General features: G+C 41.3%; 1 long non-coding RNA gene and 1 pseudogene across 3 annotated transcripts; one reads left to right on the top strand and one right to left on the bottom strand.

Annotated features, from left to right (window-relative positions):
• The first annotated feature begins 1,121 nt into the window (after positions 1-1,121).
• On the top strand, positions 1,122-1,574 carry LOC121166971 (annotated as a pseudogene).
• Positions 1,575-1,682: 108 nt separating this feature from the next.
• On the bottom strand, positions 1,683-16,214 carry LOC121166972. Of its 3 annotated transcripts, none has more exons than XR_005885519.1 (6): positions 16,020-16,214; positions 12,092-12,220; positions 9,427-9,448; positions 9,251-9,339; positions 3,937-4,062; positions 1,683-1,776 (listed from the first exon to the last, which is right to left on the bottom strand). It is a non-coding gene; the product is annotated as an uncharacterized LOC121166972 (long non-coding RNA). The 3 variants fall into 3 exon arrangements; XR_005885518.1 differs by lacking the exons at positions 1,683-1,776; positions 3,937-4,062 and adding exons at positions 6,366-6,394; positions 6,883-6,990; XR_005885520.1 differs by lacking the exon at positions 1,683-1,776 and having other exon boundaries at positions 3,784-4,062.
• Between the last annotated feature and the right edge of the window lie 1,422 nt (positions 16,215-17,636).

Raw genomic sequence — 17,636 nt, 5'->3', positions numbered from 1 at the left:
AATGGGCCCAACTGGAAACTATAATGCTAAGACAAATGAGCGAATCCCAAAAGGTTACATACCACATGTTTGCCTTGCAAGAAAATGATTTAACCTGTAATTTTTGTTTGGTTGGTTGTTATTTTTTGAACCTGTCATTGATACTGTCTCAACCCAGATGTTTTGAAGAATTGAACTTGCATTATTTTTAACATATTGTTTACTCAATACTATGTCAATTAATTCCATAACATTGTATATTGATGCTGATGTTTTGTTGGGGCTTTTAACTGACCGGATCTTTACTGTTAGCTCTACCTTCAGACCAGAGAGGGTCTCCCCAAGAGGCCACTGAACTTATCTGGACAATAAGATGCTGGACTTTATGCTAGGTATATGCTTGCAATGAAGGAATCTCAACTGAACTTGAACTGTGGTTATGCAGCAAGATGGAGCAATCCACTATGGGGGAGGGGTGTGGGAGGGGTGGGGGAAATCCCCAGTGCCTATAAAACTGTATCACATAATACAATGTTAATAACAATAAAAATATATATATAAAATAAATAATAAAAATGAAAGTCACCAAAATCGGTTTGAGAACACCGTGCATGGCTTCAGCTAACCCTTGTTTTGGCAAGTCCAGACTGCAGTGGATAATGGCAAAAAATTATGGTGGTGACCCAAAGTAGTGTAACAAATGAACTTAATAAAAATCTTGAGTTAGGAATTTGTGATTTGTGTGGCATTCATTTTTGGAATGAGTCACCTGTTCATTTTTGTGGCCTACAACACAGAGAAAAACAAGCACTGGTCTATGAGGTGTTGAAGGGATTTACCAGGGCTGCTCCAACTGAAGATAAATGCAAAGTGAGACAGTGACACTGTTTCCAACTTGTCAAAGCACAAGTATACTAAGAACATGGCCTCCACGTCCCAGATGCCATCTCGAGTGTGGCCAGTGCTCTGTCAGCTTTGGAGGTGGGAGGGGGAGCGAAGCCACACAGCTGGCCATTCCATTCTCAGCTTGCCACAGACCGGCAACTGGAAGACACTGACATAGTGTGTGTACCCCAAGCAGAGCAACTCACTCCAGGGAGCATGGGTTATACTTGTGGCTTTGCTGCTTCCCCAAAGGTATCATGGCTGCCCTCAGACCCCTGCTGAACCCAAGGTCATCAAGAAGAGGACCAAAAAGTACATCTGGCACCAGGCTCGCCACTATGTCAAAATTAAGCAGAACTGGCAGGAGCCCAAAGGCACTGACTACAAGGTGTGCGAGAGGTTCAGGGCCAGATACTGATGCCCAACAATGGTTACTGGGGCAACAAGAAGACAAAGCACAGGCTGCCCAGTGGCTTCTGGAAGTTCTGGAAGTGCACCACATCAAGGAGTTAGAGGTGCTACTCATGTGCAACAAATCCTGCTGTGCAGAGATTGCTCACAATGTCTCCTCCAAGAACTGCAAAGCCCTCAGGGAAATGGCAGCCCAGCTGTCCATCTGAGTCACCAATCCCAATGCTAGGCTGCTCTGCAAAGAAAATGAGCAGCCAGCTGGGTGCAAACTTTACATCTATGCTCAAGTAAAACCCTGAAACCACCCCGCAAAAAAGTCTAGAGGGGGAACAAAAAACAAACAGAAGAAAAGAACTAGTCACAATTTTAACAAGAGGTGAATACTGATTTAATACCTAAAGGACCACAATTGTTTTCGTCATTCTTCCTGTCCAAGTTTTTCTTGTCATTATTTTTAGTTGTGTCTTCTACAACGTTGAGAGATGAAGACGGGTCTTTCACCTTTAGTAAGGGTTCAGTTAGACATTTGATGTTGAGCAAAAAACAAAACAAAAGAAAAAGGTGAATGACTTACACTGGTGTATTCATTATTTCTTTCAAGACTTCTGTACGTATTTATTTGACAGCCAAAGGACAAATAGGAGGAGACAGATACAGACACACTCTTCTATTCATGGGTTTGCTCCCTAAATTACTGTAACATTGTGAAACCAGGAGTCACGGCCTCCATCTGGGTCTCCCACACAGCTGGCAGAGGTCCACGGAATTGGGCCATCTTTTGGTAGCCTTTCCAGGTAAGTTAGCAAAAAGCTGTATGAGATGCTAATGTATGTGGTAGCTTCACCTACATATGACAATGCCAGCCCAACTTTACAACTTGTGGATGTACAAGTACAGTTTTTGAATGAATCTACATAGGGTGGGTATTTGGCACAGTGGTTAAGGCACATCTTGAGGGCTCAGTGCAGTAGTCTAGTGGCTAAAATCCTTGCCTTGCACACACCAGGATCCCATAAGGACACTGGTTCATGTCGCAGCTGCTCCACTTCCCATCTAGCTCCCTGCTTGTGGCCTGTGAAAGCAGCTGAGGAAGACCCAAAGCCTTGAGACCCTGCACCAGCATGGAAGACCCAAAAGAAGCTTGAAGCTCCTGGCTCTTGGCTTTGGATCAGCTCAGCTCTAGCCATTGTGGCCGCATGGGGTGTGAATCAGTGGACAGAATATCTTTCTTCATCTCCTTCTCTCAGTATATCTGCATTTCCAATAACAATAAATAAATCTTTTCTTTTTTTTTGAAAAAGACACCCCTTGAGACGCTCATTCTCCATCTAAATGTCTGGATTCCCATTCTGACTCTATCTCTTGATTCCAATTTCTTGCTAGTTCCCTTCCATGAACACCACCACCTCACCAGCGGGCAGTTCAGGTAGATGTGTCCCTGCCACTCCTCTCAGATGGAGCTCCTGACTGCTGGCTACAAGGCCCAGCCAAGGCTCTTCTGGGTACTAAAGAGAAACAGCAAGTGGGAAAGCTTTATGTAAGTCTATCTCTCTCTGTCTCTCTCCCTTTCACACAGGTAGAGAAGCTGTAACATATTATTGGCTATTAAGTGCTCCAAGATAAAACCAGAACTAGTGATTCCTACATGGAAGGTCTCATAATGGCTCATTCTTGCTAAATACTTATTTTTAAATGGTAAAATGCTTTATATGACATAATTATCTGCTAGAAATAATAGTGATCATTAACCCAAGGATACATTTGATAGAATTATGAAATCTGTGTTATAAAGATTACAAATTTTAATGTATTCAAAACAAAACAGAACGAAGTGAGGAGTTCAACTGAGATAAAACACATTCTTAAGAATCCAAATTAGAGCATAAGAGGGCTCCCAGTATTGGGTATTTTTTTTCCCTTTGGAAACAGATTTTCGAGAACAGTAACCAAAAAAATCAAAGGACTGAGCCATGTATTTCTCTGGAAAGACCCACCTAAATCTATTCTGCTCTACAGTTGCCATGCTTCCGTCCCTTCACTCTTTAGAATTTGAGGCACAAACAACAGGGCCTTCAGATTTGAGCACAGTTCAAGGTTAGTGTCTCATTTTTGTTGCGTTTATCGTGCATTTCAAGGTCTTTCAATCTTTTACGCTTAGGCAAAGAATTAAACAATACATTTATCATTTGGTGTCCACAAGTGGAAGGTTCCAAGGACCAGCCATCCAACTCCTAAATGCCAACATCCACAGCTACTCAAGGCTCTTATACTCTGCAGTGCAGTATTCAGGTACAATCTACACATACCTATATTTTAACTCAGTTCTATACTGCTACTAATGCTAACTCTGTGACAGAAATTGTGGTAGCACTATCGAGAATAATGACAAGAAAACATTCTGTCAGACACAATTCATTTGGTTTTCAAATATTTCTGATCTATGGTTTGCTGAATCGATAGCTGTGGAATATGTGGGTGCAGAGGGGAAGATTATGACACTAAGAATAGTTTCAAGATCCCAGTCTAGCAATTTAATTCATCATTTCCCATAGCAAGGATTTGTTTGCAAAACTTTTTTTTTGGCATGTAAAACTTTATAAATTTCCATGTTAAAATAAAATTCCAGCCAGCTCAATCATACAAATCAGAGGAGTCATTAACCTCAAAGAGGCCTCGTGCATCCCTCAGAAGTTGTTTTCTGCGTATTTTAGTGTTTTCAAGTCCTATTTGCGCTTCATCAGCAGCTTTCCGTAATTTTTCTTTCCATGGTCCAGGTTCTTCTGAAAGCTGAAATTGAAACAAAAAATTTCACTCATCATGCACGTTTGTAAACAGATGAATTCACAAGGCTGGTGGTGTCATTAACAGACATCCAAAAAGGCAGTTCTGCTACTTCCAGGAAGGAAGAAGACTCCTATTACGAAGAATTTCCAAACTGGGATAGTTCAAACAAGACTAAAGTATTCTTCAACTGACTTACATATGTTTATCACATAAAAGGCTTACTGAGACAAACACACAAGTACCTCAAAGAGTTCATGGAGAAAAACTAGGGACAATATTTGGTCACTAAAAATGCTTTAAAACCCACGCAAACTTTGGATACTATGAATTTTTCCATAAAACTGTTCATAACACTAAGATCAGGCCTCTACTTAAGGGGCCTGCATCCCATGTGGCTATCAATTCAAGTGCTGGCTGCTCTACTTCGGAGCCAGCTCCCTGCTTATGTCTTGGGAAAGCAGTGCAGGATGGCTATGTTCTTGGGCCGCTACACTCATGTGGGAGACTCAGAAGTAGCTCCAGGCTCCTGGCTGAAGACTGGTCCAAGTCCTGCGGTTGCAGCCATTTGGGTAACAAACCAGATTGGAAGTTCTCTCTTTCTGTCGCTACGTGTCTCTCTGTAAATCTCCCTTTCAAATAAAAGTAAGTCTTAAGAAAATGGAATTAAAACAAATCATTGGATTTGTTGACTGGGTGCTAGCTAACACATTGCTGAAAACATGAAGTGACATTCAGTCTTAAAGCATTAGTGAACGATCGTATTACAATGTTTTATTCCAGTAACAATTAAAACCACAGAAAGTAGTTGTAACAAGCGATGTTATATAATTAATTTTTTATATAAATATCTAGTTCTGATTTGATCACAAGCTTAACACAGGCCTGACTTGTTTTTGACACCAAGATGGCAAAAGACTGGTGCTTTGTTATGTTAGAGGCATAAACCCATAAGGTATTATACGAAATGCATCAAAGATGCATAACTCTCTTTGAGAGTTATGGGTAGATAGACAGGAAACAAAATTATTATTAATATTAGAGAAAATGTTGACAGAAGGTAGACAGAAAATGCAATCATATTAAATGATCCAGATAAAGCATTTAGAGTCATAGTAATGCAATTACTGCAAAGTTTCTTGCTGAATAACTATAAATTGATTGGGGGAAAAAAGGAAACGGAACACATGAGAATCAGTGTGTCTTGCCTATATAAACAGGGAGAAAAAGGATACATGTTCAGTCCTCATTTGAACTACCTCCAGGATCCATTTTGCCTCGAAGCCCCGGATAAGCAACAGGTGCTAAACGCTATTTGCTGTGATTGCCTAAGTGTCAAACACCCTGGTTTACTTTCACTCCGAGGAAAGAGAACCAGAAGAATATGCACTTGTGCATCCCTATCCAAAACACACAGTTACAAGAGTGCAATGGAAGTACCCTACCGTGATATTAAGTAGAAAAACAAAAAACAAAAACCACCCTGCTCTTAACATGTGGTTGGTCACAAGGATGCCCAAAGCTCTTCTCATTACATACTTGAAAGCAAGATTCACTTAGAGTACAAACCTGCAGCAGTTCTTGGTGAAGCTGCACATTTTCATTGAAAACCTTCTCTAGTTCTGCCTTAATTGCCTCATGAATAATTTGAAACGGTCTGGTCGTTGTTGTAGCCTAAGTAGAAAAAAAACATTAGGTCAATAACAACATAATACAATGGCTTATCTTCATGGACTCCCTGGAATCTTTATGTGGATAACGGCCAAAGCATTCCAACACATAGCAACATGGCAGTGTACCTACCAACACGGCAGCAAAATGCCAGCAGAGGTATTCCAGAATAGCAGGAAAACAGAGCAAAGAATCAAGTACAGCTCTGCCACTAATCTGCCATGTGACCTTACACAAATGACAGCCTGTTATCAATGGCCACGTATTGCATAGCAGATTTTACCAACTACGTATTCTGTATATCCGCCACTGAAAGTCAAACTCCATGAGGGTTTTTTTTCTGTCTTAATATGTTAAATAGCAATCACCTTCAACAAGCTTAGTAGAGCAACAGCTTTTCAAATATTTGTATACTATTATAAACTTTTCTGAAATGCCTTATGGGTGCGTGCATATATATATATATATATGGAAATTGAAGATCTAACTCTGAAACCCTAACATTATATAGTATTCCTGAAAAATAAAAACAAGAACTAAATTTAAATTATTTCAAAAATAACAGAGCTACAAGTGTTAGACAAATTCAACTTACGTCAGCAATTTGTGAGTTGAGGGACTTTCTTCCATCTTTTACGGCCTGTAACGCTGGTAAAATCTTTGCCACCTGCAAAGAAAGTATCAGTCAAGAGACAAGTATTTACTAAGCCCTTGCAGTTTCCAAAACGCAGTATCTCAACTTTGACACTTCCCAACACTTAACTTACCCAGGGCTCATCACTCCATGCACAGCAGATCTGACTAACTAAACTCACATCATGATTCCCCTTGCTTGTCCTTACCAAACATTTTAAGTAATAAAAACTATCCAGTGTGTATGTGATCATTCAACTTTGTAAAATTATTCATGTAAGCTACATTGGCATTGTTTAGAAAGTTCTGTATGAAAACATGGGGGGAAAGCCCACTTTATATATGGAATCTAAGAAAGGAAAATGGTGGAGGTGGAAAATGTTGCTCTTTCTTTTATGGCCTCTGTATTCCTTACCTTTTCGTACAGTACATGATATACTTTAGTCAATACCATTACTTTTTGAAATCCCATAAGCATTCTTTTTGTAGCATTTTCCTTAAATACAAAACAAAAAGCCTTACCAATTCAGGTCGATCACATTTTTCCAATTCTTGTTCAAATTGTTTTTCAACGGAAAGAACTTTATCGTCCAGCTTAGATTTGCAAATCTTCAGCTGTTCATTGGTTGCCTAAGAAAAAAGCCAACTTGGTAAGACAGATGTGGGAGCTTTCAGTTAGGGGAAGTCAGGTGACTTCAACCAAACACATGTAGTATTAGCTAAATCTGTTCATAGATTCTGATGATTTTCAGAACAGTAAGATCTTAGCAATTCTAGTGGGTGCCAACAATCTTCTTCATAGGCAAAGTATAAACATTTAGGGTGAAATAACCTAATTGAGTATATTAAATAGTGTCATCAAATCAGAGTTAAACACAAATCAAGATTTGATATTTGATATGAATTACAATAATTGTGCAATTAAAAAAAGTTAAGTGATTAATTATTCCAACTGAATTTTAACCACTATACTAAATGTCTCTGCTATTCACGACCCTTCAACGAAGTTGTGTAAAATTGAAAACCAAAATCAAAGAATGTAAACAGGCAAAAATAAAAGGAGAAAAGCTCTATGTTTTGCTGCTGAAAAAAAAACTTGTTTTTCCTATGTCTCTAAATTTAGCTGTTGTTGCAGCAATTCTCTGACCTGAGTTAGAGTTACTCTACTGGTTTATTTGTATCTATAGATTCTACTGCTAAATTTCTTAACATTCTACCACGTACTTTGCGTTCAATTATTACTACTATTCCAGAAAATAAAGACTGTGACTTTTCATTCTGCTATGTTACACAACTGCATCGTCTTCACAACAAGCTGGTATATTTCATTATTTCATTTTGTCTACACATACAACCCAGCTTGAATAAATGTGCTTGCTATTGAGTTTTTTCTGTTCTGTTAGCATGCCAAATGCTTTCTAAAATTCTCCCAATTGATCAAAACTCTAATCAATTACTACGGGGGCAATAACTTTAAGTGGTAAGCAAATACATATGGTTATTTTTGATAGTAGCTAACACAAGAAGAAAGGATTAATACATGTACCATATTTGTGACCCAATTTATACCATCACCATCTTGCATCTGTGCTCTCTGGTTTTGACTTTTCAATCTTTAAGCAGCAGTGAGATTCTCCAGTCACTTAGCTGAATACATCTTAATTTAGCTAAAATCAAATGGATTTTCCTTATAAGGAGTTGAATCACACCAGGCTCAGGAAAGCTGGATCATGAGAATACTCCTCATTCAGTAACCTCAGGTTGGTAACTTGAGACTGGCCAGGTTGGGAACCTTTTTTTTCTTTCTTTCTTTTTTTTCCCCAGAACTCAGCAAGTGATTTTTGGAGAGCCAGTTCTGAAACACTTAGCAGCACATCAATATTTATAATGTAACTTCTGATCCAATTCCGAATAATTCCTAATATTCTTGAGGATTACATCTAGGCCAATACCATGACACAATTTCGATAATTCATTGTTGCCAACTAGTCCTAAATTTGTTTGAATGAATCCTTTGTCTCTCTGTGTAGTAAACTGAGTCCAAAAAAGGAAAGGTCACTTCACAGATTTTCCAAGAAGGAAGAACAAAGAGCTTCTACAGAGCTCTCCTACGAGCTGAATAGGCATCACTCAAAACATGTACTACCAACGGTCTATTTCCAATATTTAACCATTTGTAAGTTATAAAAACTACCATATTTTTTCATATTTCTTTGAAACAGAGTTTGCTGACAACATAGTATCTTTAAAGTCTATGTTAGTCAGCAACACTCCTCGCCCCAGCTTTCAAAATGTAGTCATTTGGTCTCTTTAACTTCAAAGTTTGCCCTTCTTCCGACTCCTCAAAGCTGGCACCTTGCAAAGATCGCTCTAAGCTTTCATACTGAAACAAACCAACACCGTGAGCACAAACTATAAATCATTCAAATAAAGATTTTTTTCATTTGTTTGGAAGGCAGGGCTTCACACAGAGAGAAAATGAAAACGTCAATTTGTAGCAGAATTTGAAACATCATCAAAGTAAGCCAAATCAGAAGAGAACTGAAACACATATATTGAGGGAAGGGCTCCTTTATAAAATATAGAAAAAAAAAACACATAGCAAAAAGAAAAATACAAATATACTTTCTTAAATGTGAAAAGGTAAGTCCATAAAACAGAAAATCAAATGAGCTAAAAAATATAAGAAACTCATTAGGACAACATGGAGTAAATCCACAATGGGACCACATCACTTCTAACAAAATGGCTAAAATTAGTAAGATTTGTTAAGCATTGAAGTGAGGAACAGCATAATGCCCATACACTCCAAATCAACTGTTTACACAAAACTATCTACATATAAATACTATTTCCTGACTCTAATTATTTTTGTTTTCAAAACTCTTACCTCTTTTTCTAGAAAGTTAGGTTTGTCAAGTAGATCACAATTTTCTTTTATTAGTCCAGAGTGTTCTACAGCAAGCTTTTTCTTTTTTACTAAAAAAAAAAAAAAAAGATAAAATGTAATTTTTTAATTTTATGCAGAAAACTGATGAGACCTAAAATAGGAAAAAGACTGCTTACCTACATAAAGCCTGCTTGCAATCTGAAACAAATTTTTAACAAAAAAATATGTTAAGGCAAATATATATATATAGCTAATAAGCATATGTAAATTTAATTTTACCTCTGCCAATTAAATATTACAAGTGATTTCCGCAAGACAAATGCTCTAATGAGAAAAACTACACATTAATGTCCTCTTATCAAAAATTTAAAGTATATATTATGTCAACAGCTCTGAAATGGTTTTTGGTAAAGATTCCTGTTTCATTTCACTCCGCCTATTGTTCCCTAAACATATTTGGCCCTAAGACAAATGTTTTCAGGCAATTCTATTATCATAGCTCCTAATGCTAATACTCAAACCTGAGAAATATTATCAATTGGACACATGTCTCAACTACTCTAAAGAAAACAGTAAAGCAAATCTTCTTCTTCTTTGATCTTTCTCTTTAACAAATAATAAAGCAAGGGAAAAATCCAGTTTAAGAGCTTAGTGAGGGCTGAAAGGTAAGATAAAAGGAAACGGAATTCATCTAGAGAATAAGGATACAGATAAAATTAAACAAGAAAAAGCAGGCTACAATACAATCCTACAAATGTAAACAAATATAAAGTAAACTAGTAAGTCAGAACATTATTTGGGGAAGCTCCTCAAGCTTAAAGGAAAACCAGGTGGCCAAAACGATGGCCCAACTGTCTAATCCTTTGCCTGCTAGAACTCAGCATCCCACACAGATGTTAGTTCTTGCCCTGGTTGCTCGACTTCCCACCCAGACCCAGCTCCATCCTTATGGCCTGGATGCTCGATTCAAACTTCATCCAAACTTAATAAACAACAACAACAACAACAAAAAACAAAAAAAGCACTGAATGATAGTCCAAAGTCTTGGGACCTTGCACCCATGTGGGACGCACAATAAACTCTTGGATCCTGGCTTCTGATCAGCTCAGTCCCTGCCAGCATCACCTATGGTGGTGACACTATTGAGAGTGAACCAGCAGATGCAAAATCTTCCTCTCCCTCTTCTTGTTTCTGCAAATCTATTTTTTCCAATAAAAAATAAATCTTCAAAAAAAGTAAAAACTGAAAAAATAAAAGGAGAGCCAATATCTGAACAATAGTACTTCAAAAAGAGAAACTGACTTTTAAATGGAGAGATTTCTCCAAATTGACATAAAGACAATCCTGAGTCTAGAGAAGTCGAAAAGACAAAGGAATTTTATGGCTAGACACATGATACTGAAATCAGAACATCAAATGCAAAGACGCTCAAAGGGCCGCCACAGTGCCACAGTATGTTACGCTATCACCTGTGATAGCAGCATCTCCTATGGATGCTGGTTGCTCTATTTCAGATTCAGCTGTCTGTGAATGCATCTAGGAAAGCAGTGGGAAGTGGCCCATGTTCTTGGGCCCATGCCACACACCTGGGAGAACGGATGAAACTCCTGCCTCCTGTCATCTTTGGCCTGGCTCAGCTTCACTGGTTGCAGCCAAAATTTGGGGACTGAGCCAGCAACTGAAAAATACCTCCCCTCCCTCTGTCTTCATCCACCCTCCAACTATGCCTTTCAAAGAAATTAATTAATTAATCCTGCTTTCCCCACACCTTTTAAAATTCCTCGCGGTCCTGTTTATGTAAATGCTGAAGAAGTCACAGACACATCCAGGGATAGATGTGCAGAGTGAGGAAAGGGGGAGAGAGAAGTTTGTATTTTCATCTATGTCCATCAGGACAGTGAGTGCACCCCTTCCTGTTGCATGGCTTCTTGTGACCCAGAGAAGGAGAGTGGTTACATGCCAACGCCCTCAGCTCCAAGTGAAGGCGACTGGCTGGGAGAAAGGATCAGCTACTCCAGCTCCAGTCCAAGTCCTTATTATTGACATGGGAAGCAGCTAATGGTTGCTCAAGAACTTGAGTTCCTGTCACATATGGGAGAGACACTGATGCAATTGCTGGCTCCTGGCTTCCTTCTGGCCCAGCCCTCAGTTACTGCAGCCACTTGAGGAATAAATCAGCCAGTAGATTGCTTTTCGCCTCTCGCTCATTTACTTGAAAGCATCAAATAAATAAGCTTTCTTTTTTAAGTGGAAGAAGTTAATAAACTATGCTCGAAGAAACTAAATACATCAATAATCATTCATCATTATGATAAACTGCTCAACTTGACCTACTGATTGAAAACTGTATGGGTAACATGGCCACATCCCAAACTAGAGGGCCTACGTTCAATCTCCAGCTCTACTTCCTGCCTCCACAGCCCTACCAATACAGACCACAGGAGGCACTAGTAGGGCCATGCTACTCATGTGGGAGACTCTGAGTTCTCAGCTCCCAACCACCCTGCCCAGCCCTGGCTGTTGGAGGAATCTGAACAGTGAAACAGCAGATTGGCCATTTCTTTTGGTCTGTCACCCTGTTTCTCTCGCTCTTTCAGCCATTTGAATCAACTTTAAAAAACAACAGGGGAAGAACTCAAAGTATTTGGGTATTAATACCATAGAAAACTTCTCCAAGGACATTCTTTCAAAATTTTATACTTAAAAACTTGCTCTATACCCCTTCTGTTTTATCTTAGACATATATGTGATTTTGCTTTCTCAAAAAATACAAATTTCTTACATTAGTTGTTCAACTTAAAGACACAACGAACATTTTTGAATACAGCATTGTTTACTTACAAATTGAAAAATTCTCCATATAAAAATGCAAATGAGAACATAAGTAATGGCTGGACGTATATCGCAACCCCATAGAAATCCATGGGGATGATCTCTTTGTCCAGCATCCTCAGGTACTGTAGGAACAACCTTCAAGACAAAGAAAACTCAGTTCTTAAAAATGCAATTGAGGCAGTAAACAGAGATCCAAATCTATATAGCCAACTCCATTATTTTCCTTTCAGGAAACGGGCTGTAGAATCATAACAAATAGAAGGCACCACAGGAAATTCTTCTGCAAACTTGTACCTACTATCACTCAGTGAAAAAGAAGCAAGATAGAGAGAAAAGCAGGAATTTCTCAAACTGGATTCAAATACAAGCGCCCCCACACCCTCCAAATGATGGGACAGGAACAGAGAAGGCCACAGAAAGAAGCTGAGTAATGTAAGTTCAGCTACTTTCCTTTTTTTAAACACCAAATTGGGTTTTATATATATATAAAGTATATTATATTCTCCGTGAAAAGATTTCCCTACTGGAAAGGAAAAAAAAAAGTTATCTGAAGCTTTCAAATGAACTTTGAGGTGTGGTTCTTTTGTTTAATGATTAAGATTACATTCCACAGAATTGCCTTGCTCAGTTCCCAGTCCCAGCTCCTGACTCCAGCTTGCTGCTCATGCAGAATCGAGGAAGCAGCAATGGCTCCAGTAATGGAGGTCCTGCCCCCACAAGGGAAAGCCAAGTTGTATGCGTGACTCCCTGACTCAATCTTCACAACTCTCAAACAAATATTTCAATTAAAAAGTCTAAAAGTCACTGACAGTACTTTGGGTTTAGAGTTCTTGTTTAAAAAGAGTCATTTTGTTGACTTGGGAGGTAGAGTGAAAGAGAAAGAGTCAGAGACTTCTCTCCACTTCCCCAAATGGCAAAAACTGGCAGCTAGGTCTGGTCGAAGACAGGTGCCTAGGACCAGATCTAGGTCTCCCACATGGGATGCAGGAGTCCAAGCCAGCTTGGACATGGCCAGCTTCTGTTGCTCTCCTAGGTGCATCAGAGGAAGTGGATCAGAAGTGGTGCAGCCAGTATTGCAGTGTGGGAGGGCAATGTCATGGGAGGTAACTTTATCAGCGATGTCACAATTCTGCCCATGCGTTTAGATTCTGAAGCCCTGCACTCCAACTCTATAGGTTTCTCCTGTTATCTAGGAGGGAATGATCTATTTTCACACCCGGGAAATTGAAAGGGAAGCTCTATTTTTGGCCCTTCATGGTTGTGATGCCATAACTGTGACCTTGGAAATCACTTCTTCTCTCCCATTGGTCTTGAGCAAAATACAGCTCAAGACTTTCAACCTGGTTCTGTAGTTCAACTCTCTCTGGATCAAGCCCCAGATGCCACTTTACGAAAAATAAAGCACACAGGCAGGGAAAAGAAGAAGATGACAAATGCATTTTAAAGAGCAATCTGAACTACAGGCTTAGTTCTTTCTGGGCTTCAATCCAAAATCTCTATAGCAAATTTTCCTTCGGTAGACAGTAGACCTTTCTGCCTAAGGGGGGAAAAAACTTACCAAGTATTCTCCCCTCCAAGATCTTTTTTATAACTCTAATCCTCGCAGCCAGGCTGCTCTCTATATATTTATTTAATATATACCAAGTAAATAAGCCTGATAATTTTTTTGAGAGGCAGAAAAAGAATTAGTCCTCTCGTTGGGATGCCTAGATTGCCAGAGCCAGAAAGCTGGCAGTTACTCCAGATTCCTTCTTTCTCTCCTCCTTCATATCTAATAATGAAGTAATACTCATTTTAACTTTTAGTGCCTAACTATGTGCCTACTCACTATTTCCTCCTCTAGCCCTACCACTCTGTTATCATTCACTTCAGTTCTATCTTGAGTTTTGCTTCTCTGACATCTAACCTACATCCTTACCTAGGCTCAGGAAGGCCCAAGTCTAACTCCCGGAAAGGCTTCAACCAGCTCCCCAACACCTACAGCACTTGGACTCTATGTCCCTAGCAAGCACGCCAACACATCAGTTCCTGAGCCCACTCTCCACTAACACAGCTGCTTTTCTCTTCATGCACCACTGTGCTTCATGCCTCCACTGCTTAAACCAGCTCCTCAGCCTAAAGACTTCCCTCATCCAAGAAAATACCATCTCTTCCAACCTTCAATTTCCCTAGCAGGTTGTGTGTATGCTTCAGTAAGCATTTGATTCTTTATACTAGTGTTTTATACTCATTTTTGTCTTCTCTCCCCCTGCACAGCTTGATGCTGGTGCTCAGACAACAAACACACACACACACCTACAGTACAATAAATGAATAAACAGAATAATTACAACTGCCTCAATGTTTAAATGGTCTTTTAAAAAAATAAGAGTGTGTAATAAAACATGGCAAGAGAAATACCACTTAACATGCCAACAACTACTACCATGAATACTGAAGCAGGAAAAATCTATTACCTAATAATAAACTGAAGCTAACAAACAAACAAAAAAACCTCTGGGAATTCATAATCGCTATCCTTTAACAATATCATCTCTGTTAACAAGACAAAGATAAAAGAGGGTAAACAATCTCACTTAAAAGCATCTCTCAGGGGCACTCTTTATTGGAAGATGATGAATTATAATCCCAAACTCTGAAGCTAGCTCAGCTGTCCTTTGAAGACAAGAGGTTTCATCACTACATGGATTTAGGGATTTCTGCCCTTAACTTTGTCAGAGTTGGAAGGACCATGTGTCACTGACCCCCGCTCAAACTTTAAAACAAAAAGGCTACTTCATTTGGAACTCAAGAACCATTCCCATACTTTGTGTTGTCCAGTAGACCAAGTTCCTGATACCCAGGTCCTGCTCTACCACAGGAGCAAACCACACAATACACCTGGCCACAGTGAGGGCTGGCCTCAGACCCTGAGACCACACTGGCTCAGATTACATAACCCTGAGGGCACCCAGACTCACTTCACGTAGCTCATCCTGGAACCACCCCACATATAAATGTGGGGTGGCCCCGGGGGGCTCCATCCACGGAGAAGAGGGTTAAATATCCACTACCACCATCCACAGCCTCCGTGGGAAGAATACTGGCTTTGTTTACAATCCACTCCTGGCAACTGGAGCGTACCACTGCAGAGCCAGCTATGGGGGACCAGGGAGAGCCAGGGAACATGGATCCCACAGGCCTGTGGTGCCACAACACACAACTGCTAGGGCATCATGATGGCCCCTTTGGTACACTTTCTATCCCAGCATAATACAGGTCTGAACCCATCCCACCAGAGCCTGTGACACACCCTCTCGCCACCAGCTCACCCCTCCTCATAAATGGAATAGTCCAACTGCCACTGGGAGTCACCCTCCATCTTGGTGGAAGGCTCTCTGAAATGGGCAGGTGCTATACCTGGGGAGGCCCCACACACCCAGAAAATAAAAGTGTTTGGGCCTGGAGAATGGAACGGGGCCTCAGGCCCTGTGCTGTAGTTTGGGCTATACTTGGGAAGCTGTGGTGCTCACTGCCAAGCTCTTCCCAAGGTCCTCATGGTGCAGTTCCATGAGGTGACTGCAGTGTGCTCCCTTGACCAGGCAGCTAGCCAGCCCAGGCCTGAGCCTCAGCAGCTGATCCACGGTAACGGAGGCAAATCATGAGGATAGCCCGTCAGTGTCCAAGTGCCATCAGGCAGCTAGCTGGTCTATCATGACACTCAAAGGGTGGGAGGAATCTGGGAGCTCCATTCCACATGTGCCCACCTGGGAAAGAGGCTGGAAGGGACCACCCACTAACAGGCATCCTCTTGCCTTCTGAGGATATGGCACCTGTGCACTTCCACTCGGAGCCCTGACCCAGTCCAGGGACCATGCCAAAGGACAGAGGCAGGAAGCCTCATTTCTGATGCAAAACCCTGGTCTCTCCAGTCCTGGGTTCTCACAGCACTCACCTGCCCATTGCCTGTCCCTCTGTACAGATCAGGACCCAGAAAACTCTACTGAAGAAGTGGCTGAGAGAATGTGGCATGCAATGCTTGCTTGCTGGACTCCCTGCAGAAACAAATGAGGTTGGTTAGGGACACTTTTGTCCACCGTGCCTCCTTATTCGATCCATTCCCTGAGACACTTCTTCATCCAAGGTGGACATCCCACTTGGCCCAGCAAGCAAGCAAGCGTGATCACCTGCTCTGGGGGTTGCTGGGCCAGGTGCGATGCCCATCCCAGAACTAAAAGGCCTTTGGCTTGAGCCATCCCTGTAGCCAGAGAACATGGACTCAGGAGATCATCCTTTACCCACACATCCCTGTAACGTGAGACCATCCCCGCATCCTCATGCTCCGGTCACACAAGGTTATCTATGGAACTGAAGGCCAGTGTCATGTGAAGTCATCCTAAGCCACAGTTCTGTCACACAAGGTCATCATTGTACTCACAGACCCAGTTGTTAGAGGCCACCCTGCATCTACAGATCGCACACCCATCAAGTCACCTCTGCATCCAAACGACCTGTCTGTCACATGAGGCTATCACTGCATCCAAAAGCCACTCTCATTGTGTGGCCCTCCCTGCACACACAGGTCACCATCATGTGAGGCAATGCCTGCACACAAGACAAATGTCATGTGAGGCCTTCCCTGTATACACAGGTGCTGTCACATAAGGTCATCCTGATCCAACAGCCCCTGTCACATGAGATCATTTCTGCACAATAAGGCCCCTGTTGCATAAACCCTTCCTTGCAACCAAAAGTTCATTTCATGCAGGACCATGCCTGCATCCAAAACCCCTTTGGGTCACTCAAGACTGTAACTGATCCGACAGACACTTGCTTTCTAGGCATTCCCAGAAAACACAGGGGCCAATTTTTGATGCCATGCTGGATCACAGCACCAAGTTGCAGGAAGCCATCAGGCACACACAGCCTCTGTCAGAGGAGGACACATCTACAACCAATGGCCAAGGTAGTGCAAGGCCATGCTGCACCTACAGGTCCTTCTCGCAAGAGGCCATCCTGGCACACATAAGTCCATCCTGACTACATGGACCCTGGACCTACAAGGTCATCCAACAACCCATTAAGACCTCTCATGCAAACACAGGCCACAGATATATAAAGATGTCACTTCACCCACAGGCCTTGGACGTGTAAGGCCATCTCCACAAGAGACGTCCCAGATATGTGTTGTAATCCCTATACCTACAGCTCACTGTTGCATGAGGCAGTCTAAGCACCCAAAGACCCTGCATACACACAGTCATCCCCACACCCACAGGCACCATTTGTTTGAGGCCATCCCTGCACCCACAAAAATGATGGGTGAGGTCATCTTTGACCCCACAAGCCCTGCACCAACGAGGCTATCCCCACATGCATAGGCCCTGGACACATGAGGCCACCCCTGCTCCCTCAAACCCTTGTCATTGTGGCAGAACCTGCACCCACCCATGGCATGAGAGGCTGTCCTGTACCCACAGGACCCAGGTGGATTAGGTTGTCCCTGAACACAGAGGCCCTCAACATGGGAGCTGTCAACACATGCATGGACTAAGGTCTTACTAGCCCTACC

This window comes from Ochotona curzoniae, unplaced genomic scaffold, assembly GCF_017591425.1.
Source record: "Ochotona curzoniae isolate NIBS_2020 unplaced genomic scaffold, NIBS_Ocur_1.0 patch273, whole genome shotgun sequence".
Classification (NCBI taxonomy): Eukaryota; Metazoa; Chordata; class Mammalia; order Lagomorpha; family Ochotonidae; genus Ochotona; species Ochotona curzoniae.
The sequence above is the reverse complement of the archived record's forward strand: the minus strand, read 5'-3'. Positions and strand labels throughout refer to the sequence as shown.